General features: G+C 31.6%; 1 pseudogene; it reads right to left on the bottom strand.

Annotated features, from left to right (window-relative positions):
- Positions 1–3,446: 3,446 nt before the first annotated feature.
- On the bottom strand, positions 3,447–5,744 carry LOC127129547 (uncharacterized; annotated as a pseudogene).
- Between the last annotated feature and the right edge of the window lie 395 nt (positions 5,745–6,139).

The following is a 6,139-nucleotide window of genomic DNA, read 5'->3' as shown; positions in this document are numbered from 1 at the left end:
TGTTCCTTTTTATGTCTCTTTCACTTTTGGTGATCTAGAGATTTCAGAGTCGCGTCTCTCCGTGCGGTCGGCTTGGGGACAATAGTTTGGATTCTCTTTGAAATGGCTCAATGCGTTGCGTTCCCCTTCAAATTCAAGTTGTGTAAGCTTTCATCCAAACGAAACAATCTTTCCTTTATCACTTGTGCGTTTTGTTTCCGAACTATGTTATACATATTGTTCAACAACTCGTTCGCACCTTATTTTACGAGGCTAGATTGTAACAACTGGAAACCAGGAAATGCTTCTGGTCTTGAGGTTGATAGTAGTGATGCATGTTCGAGCGGAGAGTCACCTTATTGGAACTGCAGAGCATATTCTACGATCTGAGGAGGTTGGAGGAGATCTGGATGTAACAGAGTGTTCATAATGACCTGATCCAGACCTCCTTGAGGAGGAAGAGGCGGTGGATCTCTTGCGGCTTGAGCAACAATAACAACAGAGGTCACTCCATTCAAAGCGGAATAACGAGTGGCTTTAGATCCAGCCATTGTCGAAAGATCTAGAGATTAAAGATTTGGAAATTCTAAAAATCGGAGTTGGTATGCTACAAAAATAGAGCAAAAATAACATATCTTAGGTTCGAGCTCAGGAACTCTAATCTACTAGGTTGAAAAGCTTCAAATCAGTGAATTGAAGTATGAGTATTAAATCGTGGAAAACGCATGAACCAGAAGTTGATTTCCACAGACGCCGCCACTATTTCGTTATAGAACTAGAATTGATTGAAGAATGGAGGTTGTGAGATGCAGCAATATGCAAGATCTTTTAATGCGGTGGAAGAGGGGCTGACTTGGAAGGTTAGCCTTCTAACACTTAAGTCAGTATGTGAGTGAGATGAGCAAATGAAATTTGAATATGAATTGTGTACTTGTAGAATGATCCAGTTTCCATTTATATAGTGGAGCGGTTGTAACCACCGGTTATTCTTCAAGCATAGGATGCAAGGAAACATTCGATGTATCTTGGATATGGATTTCCTATCCTCTTAGGCATGGCAAATGGGCAGGTCGGAGACAGTTTTTTACCTCTCCTAAACCCAAATATGAATCCCATATAATCCATGTTCCCCGCTCCGATCCTCGACTAGGATGGAGAAATAAAACTCAAACCAGTCTCAAACGGGTTCGGGTCTCCCTGCCCCGCCACCATCCATTTAACAAAATCAATTTTTTAATAGAAATATGTTTTTTTTTCAAAATCAAATTAAAATTAAAATAATAAAATAAAACAATCTCAAAAATTTCCCTACATATATTTCAGATATTTTAAAAAACAAATACAAATCAAAATATCAAAATATCAAAATATTGACATATATTTAATATTCTAAATTATCAAAACTAAATAATAAAATACATATTAAAAAAACGGGCGGATTCAGGATGGATAGTAGTGTCTTTATTATCCGACTCATCTCTATATTTTGTAATCGGGAAAAATCTAAACTTAAATTCAAACTCAATCAAAACGGATTTTCTTCGTCAAATTCAAGATGAATTCGGGTGGGTACCCACAGATACGGATTATGTTATGAGTATATGATCTTTCCCAAGATAATATCTCTATACTTTAAGTGATTGAGTGGATCGCTGGTTTCTCTGGCCATGGCTATTGGCCCTTCTAGTCAACATTATTAAAAATTCTTGATCAATCAATAACAATCAACAACGAAGTGTAAAAAATTGTAAATATTTTTTCTTGTCTTCATCGATACATATTGAGTTTCTTCACGGTAAACCAATATAATCATAAAGATTCTTTATCAAACACCATCCAACAATCAACATTCATGTCATTCTAAACCAAGACAATTTTAGAGGTTATGGCAAACAATCTTTTAAAAAATTTTAAAAAATGGGCTCCTCCAATTCCAAGACCAAAACTCTTATACAACGAAGTTAGTTGATATCGTAATGTTGATTATTTTAATAAAGATGGCTGCAAGAGTTTTTTTTTCTTTGAAAATATAGTGGATGAAGATATTACAACTCTTCATTTGATATCTTTGAATCAAGTTTAAGAAGTTAACATCATAATAAGATCCTGATATTTTTTTTTGTCATTAGTTGAACAATATAGAGAATAAAAAAACACATAATTTTCTTAAGATTTGTATCTTCTTCTTATTAATATGATTTGACTCTTGAATGTAAAATATTTGAAAAACTCCCTTTATAATAAAATCAAACTAAAACTGACCTCTGTCTTTTTTATTAATGTTAGAGTCAAAAAAAATTTAATGAATCAAATATGTTAGGATCCTTCTAAATATCTCAATTAAAATTTTTAAAATATTTCTTTCAAAAAATAATTTTTCTCAAATTTTTTATTTATACTTTTGATCCTTGATCCTAAAATCGTTGTTAAAACTGTCGTTAAATCGTTAAATCGTTAAATAATAATTTATTATTAATTATGTCGATAAAATTATAAAAATCGTCACCAAATTACATAAAAAATTAAAAATATGAATAAAAAATTTTAGAATAACTATTAAAAAAAATTATTTTGAATGATTAAAAATAAATTTTAAGATATTATTTAACGCAAAATTAATTTATAAATATTTGTGTGTTCTTCAATACTAACAATAAATCCATGATGTCTGCAAGATTTCATGAATGCTTTTTAACTTTTTTGAAAGGTCGTGCTACTAGGCAGCCCATAAGTGCTTCCATAAAGAAAAGAAAAACGTAGAAGTTGACACGTGATATCCCTTTCGAATCACGTGAGGAGTCATTTTCTTTCCCATATGAATTAGTTCGAGGATACGAATATATCCAAATCGATTATAATAAGTCCTTCATTTTTCTTGTAATTACATAAATTGACCTTATAATCAACCCATCACTTATCAAGTATCCAAATTCAACATGATCATTTTCACAAATACATAAAAAAGAAAATACATCATTTTATAATGGGAAATCGCTTAATTAGAAGTTAAGTGAGAGTGAGTGCTTGCGATATTATATAAAGCTTTGGATTCTATTATTGCCACATACAAGGTATGTGTACTTAGAAAGCAATTTGGTTTATTATTATTTAGATTAAAGCGAAAGTGTAAGTGTTAAGATGTAGGATACAAGAGGTATGAAAGTGGACGTTTATGAATAATCTTGTAAAATATTATGTTTGAGACAAAGTAGGGTGGCTATGACACATCCATATTATTAAAAAATTGAACTAGTCCGAATAATTGACTCAATTAGGTGTGCTTTTTTCAAACTCAATTTTGTTTAATTGTAATGTCATGTAGAGGGACAGGTAAACATGGTGCAAGCTCTAATTAATACGTGTGTGTTTATTGTGTATGTGTATCCTAAAGAAATAATGGAATATTATTTCTACCATCTTTTAATCATAAAGTGTTTATTGTTGCTTAAGAAGAAACCTTTGGAAGTCTAGTCACAATGTATTGTCAACAAGAAATTCCACTCTTTTAAAGATTTGAACTCATTAATAATAAAATCAGTGGTAAAATATTCAATTATTTCTTTTTTAATATAGAGCATCATATTGTCAATCAAGAAATTTATCATCCATCTTATTGTACAATCTTGTCTTGATTATCTTTATTGTTGAGAATGATCTTTCTATAATAGTTGTTGGCTTTAGAAACGGAAAGAGTTAAGATAAGTAAGATAAGTCGATCAATCAAATAATATGTATCTGTCTTTCCTGTCTTTTTTAGAGTTTCACACAATTCAGATATAGTTAGCAAGTTATTTAAATATGAACGACCAATAACATCAAAATGAAAGTGTTGAAGTTGATATCTCAAACTAATTTTTTCATGCTCACTAAAATTTGTAAGATATAATTTATCTACAAGAGCACATATATTATTCATATTAAATATTTTGCAAATATCATTGAAAACCAAACTATTGCTTAGACTTAAACGCTCAATATATATGATTCAATTCTTGTAGTTGTTGATCGATTCTAACACAAAAGAGATCCACTCTTAAATGTCGATCCACGATGATGTGATCCATTTGATGACGCGCGCGACCTTCACGCTCTATATAAACTGCATTACAATCAGGAGAATAAATATCATGTTTTTCACAAAATAATATTACATCTTTCAATAAACCATCATATCCATCTTCTCCCAACTTTTGAATAAATGTCTTTGTAGTCGTGAGTAATTGCATATCATTAAGTATATCTTGAGATTTCTGATGTAAACCTTGGCACAAATGATATGTAATTCCCATAAGTTCTCTTATCATGTGCAAAATTAAAGTGAACTCAAATGATTTCATAAACTTATAAGCATAATTAGCATCCCCATATGTAGCATAACTTCTCCCATTTTTTTCTAATATTTGCAAGAACCACATAAGTTGGATTATGAAAATCTATCATACTACAAAAAAATGTGAGCTTCAACGTGTATCTCCGGCTCGTTTCAAAGTACCAATCTGATTTTGTCCTTTACCACTATCAAGCTCAGCAATCTCTATCAAATGTGAAATATCTTAAATAATGGCATTTTGAAACTCATCATGATGCAAAAATATATATGTAATAAGCATATGGACAATCCTTGATAAATAATACTTGCAATCCATTCCACTCCCATCTCATCTTACTAGCACCATCATACCTTTGCCTACCAATATCTGAAACATTTAGACAATGTCGAGAAAGAACATCACATATTGCATTTTTAAGAGTGATAATCTTAGTGTCGTTAACATGCACAAGCTCAAAAATGTGTACTTGAATACACATGTTTTTATCCACATACCTCAATATAATAGCCATTTACTCCTTTAAAGATTCATCATGCAATTCATCAACAATTATGCAAAATTTAGAATCCTCAATCACTTCTCAAATATGCCTTTTCACTTTACTAGACATGATATGCAAAATTTCCTTTTGAATTGAATGAGAGGTAATCTTTGGATTATATGAAGCATTCTCTAGTACTACTTTTACAAGTTCATCATTGTATAATGCTAAGAGTTTTACCATTTCAATAAAGTTACCTCTATTTTTTATCAAGGTGATTCGTCATGGCCTTTAAAGGAACAAGCTTGAAATACGAGCCAACAGATGGAAATAATAGATCTGTTGAGACGAAGTCTATTTTGGATTACTTGATAAACACACTGCACATTAAGAACATTTCTGATGTGAATTGATTGATTTAATAAGTCTTGAGAAAATTCCAAAGCATTATTGTGAGGTGAACAATGACTCCATCCAATATGATTAAGAAAAACGCATTTCTTTCCGGCATTGACCTTTCTCTGTGTTTTAAATTACTTTCTAGTAAACACATTAGCTACGGGATCTCCACTAGGTTTTTTACTGAACAAGTAGCGAAGTAAACAATTAGCAACATCATTAGTTGGAGAACATTCTAGCCATGAAGGGAACATTTTAAACCAAGATGCTTGAAATTGTCTTGGATTTTTATCTCCATTAAGGGGATACTTTTCAACTTGGCATCGATATGGACTCCAATTAAGACAAGATTTTTAAACTTTATCTCTTTGATTGATTGGATATTCCCAAATTTGGAGACGTTTTTTGGGATCACGTTCTAAATAATTAATATCAAATTCTTCCACAGTGACTTTTTGAATCTTGCGAGGTTGTTCATCTAGTTGACTTCCACTCCACCATTTCCTCCCGGTCTCCCTTATTCCTCTCCACCTTTTTAGCCACGATCTCCACATTTTTAGTCATGACTTCCACTTACTTTTTCAACCAACTAATGCTACAATTAAGGAGAGTGGAAGTATATAAATGAGGGTCGGTTTTATCATCAGGTGTGCATTTTTTCAGTCAGATTATTTGGTTAGATTTTCTTAGACAGTTTCTTATTTTGTAAAAGCAATAGATTCTCCAAATCGGGGACTATTGCAATTTATTGTTTAAGCATCTAAATTTGATTATAACGGTGTACTCAATTGCCAAAGCTTGCCGGTATTGTTTAATTTGAAGAATCAGGATTTATTCCAAGTTCTCGATTTATATTCCAGGTTTTATTTTAATTGCCATTTTAATTACTTATGCCTTATTGTATGCTTAATTATTTGAATATCATGTCTGTTACCGGATCCATGTCCGG

The sequence above is a fragment of the Lathyrus oleraceus genome, chromosome 3, assembly GCF_024323335.1.
Source record: "Lathyrus oleraceus cultivar Zhongwan6 chromosome 3, CAAS_Psat_ZW6_1.0, whole genome shotgun sequence".
NCBI classification, from domain to species: domain Eukaryota; kingdom Viridiplantae; phylum Streptophyta; class Magnoliopsida; order Fabales; family Fabaceae; genus Lathyrus; species Lathyrus oleraceus.
The sequence above is the reverse complement of the archived record's forward strand: the minus strand, read 5'-3'. Positions and strand labels throughout refer to the sequence as shown.